Source organism: Physcomitrium patens, chromosome 10 (genome assembly GCF_059467195.1).
Source record: "Physcomitrium patens ecotype Gransden chromosome 10, ASM5946719v1, whole genome shotgun sequence".
In the NCBI taxonomy this organism is placed as follows: domain Eukaryota; kingdom Viridiplantae; phylum Streptophyta; class Bryopsida; order Funariales; family Funariaceae; genus Physcomitrium; species Physcomitrium patens.
Window position 1 is genome coordinate 14,716,822 of NC_143419.1, and position 11,287 is coordinate 14,728,108.

Genomic DNA, 11,287 nt, shown 5'->3' on the forward strand with positions numbered 1-11,287 from the left:
GACAGGAGATGGTAACGTTTTGTTGATATTCTGTGCGAGAACTTCCCAAAGAACACGAAACCCGCACAGTTATGCAAATTCAGTAAAACACTCATTAGTGCAGCAAAACTGCGAAGCTCCCGTGCTAGTATCATTCAATACCTCATTCAATGTCTATAACTCTCAGTTGTTTGTCAACCAAACGTGTTAAGGCAGCCAATTGGGTTGTTGACATGGGACGCAACAAATCCACACAGAGTTCCACCCCACACTGCACCTCACAGTTATGGCCACCAGTGATTGTCTTGAAATCTTGTTTAGGCTGGAGAAGTCTAGAGTTCAAATATTTTCTGGTTAAGTTTACCAGTTCATGTGTTTGTGTTGATCCCTGCGCTTTGTGAGTTTTGAGTGGCACATCTTTTTTTGTACTTTTCTCTGCCACCCAGTTCCACAAAAATTTACTGTTTCTGTCTTTGCCAAATTGGTAACAAACTCCACAAATGAAACTCTATAAATATCGGAGAATCTGCAATAAATATTGTCACCATTATACATATTTACTCCAAAAGACTTTGTTACAGTGGTTTTTACATTACAAAAAAAAAAAAAAAAAAAAAAAACTAGCCTTTTAATACAGCCCTTGCCTCCATCTAAAGGCTGTGTTAAAAGGCTATTAAAGCAATAAATTCACTATTTTAAAGATTTTAGAATTAAACAATTAATATTGGATTTTTTTTAATGCTTCTTATCCTTAGTTTTTTGTCAAAAGATATTCATGGAATACAAAACCTATATGAATTCGTCACATAAACACTCATTAGTCATGTATCTCAATCTTTAAAGGTATTAGGAAGATTATTCATCTACAACTCATAAATTGTATCTTTTAAGATGCTTAAAAATCACACCAAGTATTACCTAGGATTTATAATCAATATGTAGTAAGTAACTCTATGAACTTTTCTATATGTGGATAAAAATTATCATCTCTTGTAGCTTTAAAAATAGGCAAGTTGTATGCAATAGGTACTACTTTTATATTACAATAGGTGGATCCCTTGGTTGAGTCAAAGAATCTATGAATATAAGATTTAGAAGCAATGCATCCTCAATATCCACTAAAGATAAAATGAATCTAAATTCTTATTCTTTTTTATTTTTTTTCTTACATGAGTGTCATGGTTTTAAGATCTTTTCTTCTTACTAAATCATAATTTTTGAATTCAATATTATTATATCTATCATATGGCCTTCTACATGCTTTGTAAGTTAGCTTGATTTTTCTTAGATTTAATTTGTGACAATTGATTAGAGTAAAATTCACCCTTCAATACAAATTATAAGATGTCACAGATATATATATTTACTTAGATAAGAAGTGTTAGGTAGACAATAAATGAAGATAAATTAAATAATATCTTGTAGCAAAGCTTTTTAGAAGTTGCATAAATATGGATATGACTTTATATGTATTGTGTTGATTAGTAGGTTAAAAACTTGGCTAACAAGTTAGCCACGTATTGTATGTGTTGATTGCTCATAGTATAAGTTAACCATATGGCCTTATATAGGGAACTTATCTTGCAAGTTAGATATGTATCTTGCAAGTTGGACATATATCAGAGGTCTTATAGAATATTGCTACATAGCTCTTTATTAGATAGTATATATGGAGGCAAGAATAAAGTCTCTTTTATTCTTGTCAATGTCTTTATTATTCCTAGTCTTATTTCAAGAGATTAATTTTCTTCTCTTAGGAAATAGCCATTCTAATTCAATATTATACCATCTTTGAGTGATTATCTACTTTTTTTTCAATGATATAAGAGTGTATTAATTTTTAGTTGTTTAAAATTGATGTCTTTGATAATTTAACAAGAAAGCTAACTTGTTATTTTTGTTTTGCTTTTAGAAGTGTAAAAATTATATTTTTTTTATAATTGAGTTTTGAAAGTTATAGATTATTCATCTTTAAATTAATATTTTAATTTTCTAACATTGATTTTTTTCTTAAAAATAATAGATAATCTCTTTTTGTGGAAATTTTTATTTGATATTAATGGTTGTAGATTATTGCCCTTTAGTTTGATTTGTAGATTTTATTTTAATTTTTTATAGAAATAAATATTAAAGATGCTACTATTAGCCGAAGTAAGATTAGATTTGTAACTATTGCAAATTTTCATGAGCTTGTTAATATTCTTAGGGTAGAAATCTCATGTATTTCTAATATCAACCATAGAGATATTATTCCTATGTCTATGAAAGAAATCAATATTGAGGTTTAAAGTCTAAGCCAAAAAGTTTTGAAAATAAGAAAAATAAATAAATCAAGTTCACAAATAAATCCAAGAAGTTTTGTTATTATAAATATAATTGAAACAAGGATAAGTATGCTAGAAAATTTTGTTGGAAGAAAATCAAAGTTTTAAGAATTTCTACAACAAATGAAGCTCTATCTAAGATTGCATCTTTTCTATGTCAAGGACATAAAATGGAAGAAAATGTATAAACTTGAAAAATCTGTGTCAAAAGAAAAATGACAAAATAGCAATAAAGTAGTATGTATATTAAAAAACAACTGTCATGGCTATTGCCAAAAGACAAGGAAATTAAAGACTCTTAAATCTAGACTAGAAATAAGAAAAGAATTGATAACAGTGAAGAAAGCTTCTTTCTTACTTCTATGTATATTATCTAACTAGGAGCTACGTGGTGATGTTGTATAAGACTTCTAATATGTATTGACTTTGTAGAACACATGTCTTAGCTTACAAAACAAGTTTTCTATATGTTGACAATATAGTTAGCTTGTTCTTCAAGCTACCAATATGTGTGGTACATGGCCAACTTGTTGACGATGTTTTTCATCTAAAAAATCAATTATAGATACCTATAAAAGTCAAAGTAATATTTATGAAGCTTCTAAGAAGCTTTTATAAAAGATATGATGAAATTAACCTACTTTTACCTACTTTTATCTAATCATATAGATAATTATTGGTTTATATGTGTATATCTATGATAATACCACCTTTTTTAGGAACAAGTTCCATGAGGAGTGGTCATCATATGTTGAAAAAATCCAAGATAAGGCAAATTATATTTGCAAGATACTCTGATCTTTGTTCTCTTTAAAGATGGTTGATAGGGCCTCTCAACTATTGATAATGTCCCATACCATGGCAAGAAGACCATCCAGTTATTTGATTATTGTTGAGGCCTTTATAACTTTCTTTAAATAAAGCATTTGGAACATCGTTAAGAGTTTTTTCTACTTCTAGTAAAATCACCAAACATCGAGAGTCCCTTCTAAGGTTGTGATATCAAACGCATTGTACCTCACCATCTATTTGAGGAAAAATATGTCATTCTTCAAGATCTTCATTTTGATTGCGTCGTCTTAAAGATTGTGATAATTGCAATGTCTCATCCAATAAGTGAGCAAATAAAGGCTCTTGAATCAAATCTGCTAGTTGTTGATTCTCTATTTCTTTAGTATCACAAATATACAAAAATCACAAACAAGGATAGAAGGTAGAATGCAATCTTTCTTGGACCTTGTTGCTTTTAAAGCAAAGACTTACTATTCTTCATGTTAGTTTTGATAGATGTCATCAATGAAAAGCTTCCATCACCTTTGCTACATTGATAAGATTGTTTACTTGCTCCCATGTACATTTACTAATATTATATCTATATTAATGGATAAGATATTTCAATTTATTTTGGTGTTGCCTTGAATTTAGAACTTCTTCAATTTCAAACTCTTTATTATTGTCCAATTCTATAGGAAGAGATAGGGCTTATCTTCTTTTTGGTATGTTCATATTCTTGTATGATTCAAGAAGAGACATGTAGAAGACAAGATGGATCTTTATTGACTCTGGTAGATATAATTGATAAGCAACTAGATTGATTTATCTATAAATAGGAAAAGATCCAAGCTTGTAATAGTCCAACTTATCACAAGGATAAGTAGTGTTGATATTTTGATAAAATAACCATACCTTAAATTGTAGTTGTACTTTTTAATAAGCATCTGTGTTGATCTTTTGTCATTCTTGACTTTCTTTTAATTGCACCTTCATTGTTGTATGTAGCTTAGAAAAATGATTTGTCAAATGTTCCATTACAAGATTATTAATTTTTAAAAAGTCAAAAATATCAAATCATGGATGATAACTATAATTAGCAAAGAAAGATATTTATTATATAGAAAAATGTATTATATTATTATAAGCAAAGTCAATCAATAGCAAAAAGGTTTTTCAATTGTCTTGTTGAAAATTGATATTATGTCTTAAATATTGCTCCAAAACTTAGTTTACACATTCTATCTATCCATCAATTTGAGGATGAAAGATCAAAGAAAGTTTTAGATCCATCTTTAGAATCTTAAAAAGATTTCTCTAAAATCTTAATATAAATTGAGTTTCTTTATCCAACATAATATCTTTTAGCAATCCATGATATTAATAGATATTTTCAAAGAATAGATTGATAATTTTTTTACCTGTGATAGATTTTGTGCATAGTACAAAATATCTCATTTTGGTAAAATGATCTATTATTGTGAATATAAAATCATACAAACTTGAGACTAGAAGACCCATTATAAAATCCATAGAAATAAAAGACCATGGTTGTTCTGAAATAGGTAATGGTTGAAGAAGTCTATAAGGTCAAAGACGAGGAGTTTTTGACCTTGAATAAATATCACATGATTAAACAAAGTCTTTTATAGCTTTTTATATTTGTGGCCACTAAAAATCTCAAGTTATTTGCTTCAAAGTCTTATTATATCCAAAATGTCATACCGTCAGAAAGTTGTAACATACTTAAAGAACATCTAAACATGCTTCTCCTTCTGGCATATATAGACATCTTTCAAAATAAAGTATGTTATTCCTGAATTCAAACTTAGAAGTCTCACAAGACTTAGAAGAAGTATTCTTAATATCATGAATAAGAAAATTAGAAGACATACTTGATTGAATTTATTTGAGAAAAGTTGAATCATTAACCAATGTTGATTTCATTGCTTGAAGATGAAATTATTTTGGCTTCAATAAAATTTTCCTATGTAGATCAAAAACTACATCTCTTTTTTTAGGTACAAGATAAGAATGTCTGAAAAGAGCATTAGAGATACTTTATTTTTTTCTTAATCGATAAATGATATTGAATTCAAATCTTAACAAAGACATACTCCAATCAATTTGGCAACAATTTAAAACAAAAGCTGACATATAATACTTAAGGTCCTTATAATCCGTGTACATGGTAATTGGATGCACCTATTTTCATAAAAAAAATACCTTAGAGAAGTCAACATGGTATAAGATTGGTATAGAAATAAAGATTATCTTTAAAGCTTCAAATGTTGCTTTTGCTTCTTGATTCCATTGAAGTTTGTCTTTACAAGTTAAATGTGTAAGTGGAGCTGCAATTTGACAGAAGTCTTTGATGAAGATTCGATAATAATTCGCAAATTTCAAAAAACATTGGACATCTTGGACCATTTTTGAGATCTTTTAATTTATAATAATTTGAATTTTCTTAAGATCCATCATAAGTCTATCATTTGAAATGATGTAACTGAAGAAGTCAACTTGAGTAGTGTGGAATACATACTTTTTTATTTTGGTATAGAGTCCTGTATCTCTTAATTTTTGTAACACATGACAAACATGAAATTTATGTTCTTCTATGTTTTTAGAATAGATCAAGTTATTATTTGCATAACACACAACAAAATCGTTCAAAAACTCTCAAAAAATATCATATATAAGATGTTGAAAAGCTGCTAGGGCATTTGTAAGTCCAAAAGGCATGACATTATATTCAAAATGTTCATACTTGCTTTAAAATGCAGTCTTCCATTCATCTCTTTCTTTGATGCATACAAGATTGTATGCTCCTCATAGATTTATTTTTGTATAGATCTTGGCTTAATTCAACTGATTTAAAAGTTTAGATATTAAAGGTAGTAGATACCTATTCTTGATGGTGATCTTTTTGAATCCTTGATAATCAACATACATCCCCAATGATCGATCTTTTTTCTTCACAAATAGAATTGGAGCTCCTACTAGAGATTTGGAATTGCGTAAGAAGTTCTTAGCTAGATTTTCTTCAATATATTCATTAAATTCAGCCAACTCATTTTATGATAAATTATAGATTAATCTAAATGGTGGTTGTGTTCCTTCTTGAATGTCAATTGAACAATCATAGGGACAATATTCTAGAAGAAAATCTACATTCTTTTTTCCAAATACATCTTGAAATTCTTGATATTGGCTTGAAATGCTACATGAAGTCTTTGTACCATTAGAAATAGATGTGGCATAAATGACACAAGGCGATCTTTTTTTTACAACATATAAGAAAGTTCTTGCACCTACAAATACAAGTTTAATTGTGGTAGACTTGTGAATTTCTATTTAATTAACTACACTCCTAGTTATATCTTTAGAAAAGTCGAGAGTATGAAAAATCTAATCTACTCAAGGGTTGTATTTTTCTAACCACAATAAGCCTAAAATAATTGGATTACAGAAAGATTTATTGATATTAAATACCACAAAGCTATTATAACCATTCATTATTACTTCTATAGAAAAGATTTTGTGAGTAACATCTCCAAAAGATAATGAGCAACCATCTATAATTTCTACATGAATAAGTTTATTTTTCTTTACTAAAAATATGCTAAGTCTTTTAGCAAATTTTTCATCTAAGAAACACATTGATGTTCATATATATAATAAGGCAAAGGCTCTTGAATCTAACAAGGTAGAGACTATGTAATGTTTAGGTCCTAAAATAATATTTAATATAAAACAAGGAGAGGATTTTGAGGAAAGAATATGACCTACATTAGGTATTATATAAGGTTCTAGCTACACAATTCTTATTATAGCTAGACAAACTCGTTCTCTAATATATTGTCTTTTTTGACATTTATATTTTTTATTTTATAATTGCATAGCTTCTTTGGATAATGTTGAGCAGTATGCTTAAGTTCTCCACAATATAAGCACAATCCTTTCTGATGGTGGGAAGTCTTTTTTTTACTCAATAAAAAATTTGAAACATACTACATCAATTTGTATATCTTCTACTTCCAAATATTTTTGTTAAGAAGGCATTGGTATTGCTATTGAATTATAGTAATGTTGAGGCCCACTTGTCCGACTCTTAGATCAAAATTCAAAAAGTTGATTGTCACACTATATAACAAAGTCAATTGCTTTATTCAATGTTTGAAAATCAAATAAGTTGAGCATCATTTTTTTTACTTCATATTGTAATCCATAGAAAAATTGGCTAGTAAATGCAACATCATCTCATTTGATATTAGTTACAAGTTGTTAAAATTGTGAAGCATATAATGTTATGGATCGATTGCCTTGTTGCAAAATATATATTTTGTTGATTGCAACATGAGTTGCATCATGTTTACTATATATGGATCAAAGCTCTACTAAAATAACTTCTAAATTATTCAATATTAAATCTTATCATTCAAGAAAAGATGAAAATTATAACAATGTTAAATTTAAAAGAAGTATATCAATGAATCTAACTTGTTATCTTGAAGTTGGATAGCATTGGAGTTGAAGTTTAATCATGAATTGTACTTGATTGATAAATCTTTGAAACTTAGATCTTGTGCCATCTAACTTCTCAGGCAATGCAACTTTTGGTTCTTTAGTACAGAAAGGATGTTCTACCATAGGAAAAAGGACATGATTGAATGCAGATGTTGAGGCAGTTCCAATCATATCTATATCTTCACTTCCTACCATTCTTATTGCTCATTGTAGTAGTAAACTAAGTTGATGCATCACAAGCATTGATTTTGTCAATTTCTATTGTATTTGTGTAATTGCACTCTTTATTTCTACAAACTTTGCCTTGATAATACTTTGGAAAATAAGCATCTAATATTACTCAAGATAAGCAGAAGAAAGAATTTGAGAACAAAAAAGATACTAAAAATAATATTAATTTAGAAGACAATAATATGTAACTTCTAATATGCTTATGTGTTATCAAGAGAAAAGAGTAATCTACTCTTAATCAAGAGAAGATAAAGCTCTAATATTATAACTGTATTCTTGTCAATTTGTCAAGGACATGAAGTGAAAGAAGATGTATAAGCCTAAGAAATTTGTGTCAAAAGAAAAGTAAAAAAATAGAAATAAAGTAGTATGTATATTAAAAAGTAACTGCAATGACTATTGCCAAAAGACAAGAAAACTAAAGACTCTTAAATCTAGACTAAAAGCAAGAAAAAAATTGACAAAAGTGAAGAAGGCTTCTCTCTTGGCTCTGTAATTACTATCTAACTAAGAGCTACATGGTAATATTGTATAAGACCTCTAATATGTGTTGACTTTATAGAATACATGCCTTAGCTTAGAAAGCAAGTTTTCTATGTGTGGGCCACATAATTAACTTGTTCTTCAAGCTATCAACATGTGTGGCACATGGCTGACTTATTAATCACGTTTCTAATCTAAAAAATCAATTGTAAACTTTTATGAAGTTAAAGTAGCATCTATGAAGCTTCTAAGAAGCTTCTAAAAAGCTTTTATAGAAGATATTATGAAATTAATTAATTTTTACTTATTTTTATCTAATCATATAGGTAATTATTGATTTACGTGTATATATCTGAGACATTCTAATATCATAATGGATTTATTCAAGTTGAATTTATAGAAATACTTTTATTTGGGATTATTCTCTCTTTATTTACATCTTTGATAAAAAAAAATTATAATTCTTCTATAATTTGGATTCATTTTTAGAGGTGTTTGTAGCCATATTTTAAAAAAATGATTAAAAAAGAGTAGCAAAGATCAATCTTGTATCTTTTCAAGAAAAATCACATTTTGCTATTATATATACAATTAAATTCCAAAACCTTGCTTGTAATTTTGATTGAAATAACAATGTCTTTATTAATCAATTTTGATATGATATGAAAGATAATGTGAAATACTTATCATTAAAGATGCCGCAAGCAAATTTATTAGATCAATTTATTATTTAAGCCATTACATACAATAATCAATTCTTTGAAAGATGTCAAGAGCAAAGATTTGATTTGAAAAATACAAGTTAAGTCATGGCAATAATTTCTAAATTTTCAAAAGCTTATTCATTAAGGTAAAAACCTATACAAATTGATACAATACAATTCAAACCTCTTATTGACTATCAAAAAAGACTCAATGTCATCAAAGAAGGTTTGTACTTATATTACAAATAATCTAATCATATTACTCAGTATTATCCAAAGAAGCAATGTAATAATAACTTAAAGAGCATGGTTGCTAAGGAAGACAATGTATCAAAAAATAAAATTTTCTAGCTATAATAAGAATTATGTAATTAAAATCTTATGCAATCCCTCATAAAGATTTTATTATCTTTTTAGATCCTTCATCTTACTTTATAATAGAAGTTTGTTTAAGATTAAAAAGTCACAAAGTCCTTGCTTTATTAGATTTAAGAGCTTGTGAAGGACAAGAACTTGATAAAAATAAATAAACAAGTGAGACTTTTTTCAAAGAAAGATGACAAAATAGAAATAATTCAATATATATATATATATATTAAGAAAGAAACTGGAATGACTATTGCCAAAAGACAAGAAAACTAGAGACCTTTAAAACTAGACTAGAAACAAGAAAAGATTGATAAGAGTGAAGAAAGCTTCAATCTTATCTCTATATATATTATCTAACTACGGACTACGTGGCGATGTTCTATAGGACCTCCAATATGTGTTGACTTTATAGGATACATGCCTTGACTTACAAGATAAGTTTTTCTACATGTGGACCACATAGTTAGCTTAGCCTTCAAGCTAACAACATGTGTGGCACATGGCCAACTTTTTGACCACGTTTCTAATCCAAAAAGTCAATTAAAGACACCTATAAAATCAAAGCAGCATCTATAAAGCTTCTAGAAAGCTTTCATAGCAAATATTATAGAATTAACTTACTTTTATCTACTTTTACTCACTTCTATCTACTTTTACTTACTTCTACCTATTTATACATGTAATTATTGGCTTATATACATATGTCCATGACATTACTCCTCCTTCTAGGGATGAGTTCTATGAGAAGCAATCATCATATGTTGAGGAAATCTATGATGCAACAAATTATATTTACCACATACTCTGAACTTTGTTCTCTTTGAAGATGATTGATAGGGCCTCTCAACCGTTGATAGTATCTCATAATAGGGCGGGAAGACCACCTAGTTATTAGATTATTATTAAAGCCTTCATAACTTCCTTCAAATAAAAAATTTGGAACATCGTCAAGAATTATTTCTATATCTAGTAAAATCACCAAACATCGAGAGTCCCTTCCAAAGTCATCATACCAAATATATTGTATCTCGCCATCTATTCGAGGAAGAATATGTTGTTTTTAAAGTTCTTCATCTCGATTGCATCATCTTGAAAGTTGTGACAATCGTAATGTCTCATCCGACAGGTCAATAAACACAAGCTCTTGAGTTGAATCCGCTGGTTGTTGGTTCTCCATCTCTTTAGCGTAACAACTACAAAGAAGCTACAAACTAGGATTGAAAGTAGAACGTTATCTTACCTAGATCTTGTTTCTTTTATAAAGAAGATTTTCATCTTAATTTTGATGGATGTCATCGATGAAAAGCCTCCACTACCTTTGCTGTATTTACAAGATTCTTTACTGGCTCCCATGTGTGTTCACTAATATCATATCTGTACTAATGGACAAGATATTCCAATTTATTTTGGCACCACCTTGAATCTAAGATTTCTTCCACTTCAAACTCTTCATTAGTATCCACTTCTATAGGAGGAGGTAGAACTTGTCTTCTTCTTAGTATGTCCATTGTCTTCTATGGTTCAAGAAGAGACATGGGGAATACTAGATGGATTTTCATTGACTCTGGTAGGTGTAAACGATATGCAACTAGATTGATTTGTGTAGAAATAGAAAATGGTCTAAGTCTTTGATAGTCCAACTTATCACAAAGACAAGTGGTCTTGATATTGCGACGAAGTAACCAAACCTTATCACCCATGTAGAATGATGGTTATTCCTTTTGAAAGACATCCACATTGACCTTTTGTTCTTCTGGAGCTTCTTTTAACTACACCTTCATCGTTGCATGTAGCTCTGACAAATGAATTACCAAATCATTTATCGCAGGATTATCAACTTTTGAAAAGTCAAAAGTATGAAGTCATGGATGATAACCATAATTGGCAAAGAAAGGTGTT